Raw genomic sequence first — 1,086 nt, forward strand, 5'->3', positions numbered from 1 at the left:
GCTTCCTCAGTTCTCACTCTTTCTCCTGCTCTCAACAGGTCAACTCTTTGCATACATCCACTCACTTTCTGCTTTCTGTCATGAGTTGAAGCAGCCTGAGGCCCTCACCAGATGGGCTGCCAGATCTTGGACTTCCCAGCCTCCAGAACCATGAACTACATAGGCCTCTTTTCTTTAGAAATTACAGTCTTACTTACTCTGTTAAAGTAACAAAAATGGACTAAGGTGGCATGGGGAAAATGCCCTGGAAAGGAGGGAATCAGAACTTGGCTTTAAAGGTTGAATAGTGGTCCAAAGGCACAAGGGACAGAATTCCCTGCAGCAGGAACCCAGACAACTAAAGGCCCTGAGATGGAGAAGGTCATGGTACATTTGGAGTTCTGGGTTTGCTGAAGCAGCAGAAGAAAATACTGAGTCTTGGAGGGAGTGGGGAGTAGAAGAGGGAGCTACAAACATAATCAGGACTTTAAGAACCACAAAGATTTGAATTTTGTTCTCTAGGTAACAAGGAGCCATGGAACTCTTTGAAGCAGAGGAGTGTCCTATTCAGAACTGTTGTATTAAATGATGATTGTGCAGCAGGGTGGAAGCTGAATTAGCAGGAGAAACACTGGAGACAAGGAAATTCAATTAAAAGTCTACTGCAAGAGGTAATGAGGGCTTGACCAAGGTCAGGGTCAGGGGCCATGCCTCTGTGGGAAGGGAAGCTGATGGGAAGCAGGGGTAGCAGTGGTAGCTGTCTCTTGTGTTCCAGGCCAGCAGGGTCTCTCTCTCAGTACCAGACCCACGCTGTGTTTCAGCAGGGATGGGAGGGCAACAGATCTTGCTCTGGAGGGATAGGTCAGCAGGCTTCTCTTCTGGGAAAAACATGCGTACCTTTATCTTTTTCCTACGGCCTTGCCACCAACATGACCCTGACAGACATTTTCCTTTTTAGTCATGGCTGTACTTTTCCATTTCAGTAAGATGCAAGCCCAGTTCCATGGGGATTCCAGGGAGTCTGGAAGGGTGAAGTCATCTCCCGTCTTGGGATATAGCAGGCACATTTTGCTCTGTTTTCAATCCTAGAATCTGAAAGTTGGGGAG

The 1,086-nt window shown here is 47.3% G+C and overlaps 1 long non-coding RNA gene across 1 annotated transcript in view; it reads left to right on the forward strand.

The window, feature by feature from the left end:
• LOC119473462 overlaps window positions 1–620 on the forward strand; it is a 10,415-nt gene extending 9,795 nt beyond the window's left edge. The window contains exon 3 of the long non-coding RNA XR_005202682.1: window positions 502–620. This is a non-coding gene — a long non-coding RNA (uncharacterized LOC119473462). The remainder of the gene's footprint in view (window positions 1–501) is intronic.
• The last annotated feature ends 466 nt before the right edge of the window (window positions 621–1,086 follow it).

This window comes from Cebus imitator, unplaced genomic scaffold (genome assembly GCF_001604975.1).
Source record: "Cebus imitator isolate Cc_AM_T3 unplaced genomic scaffold, Cebus_imitator-1.0 Scaffold8, whole genome shotgun sequence".
NCBI lineage: Eukaryota > Metazoa > Chordata > Mammalia > Primates > Cebidae > Cebus > Cebus imitator.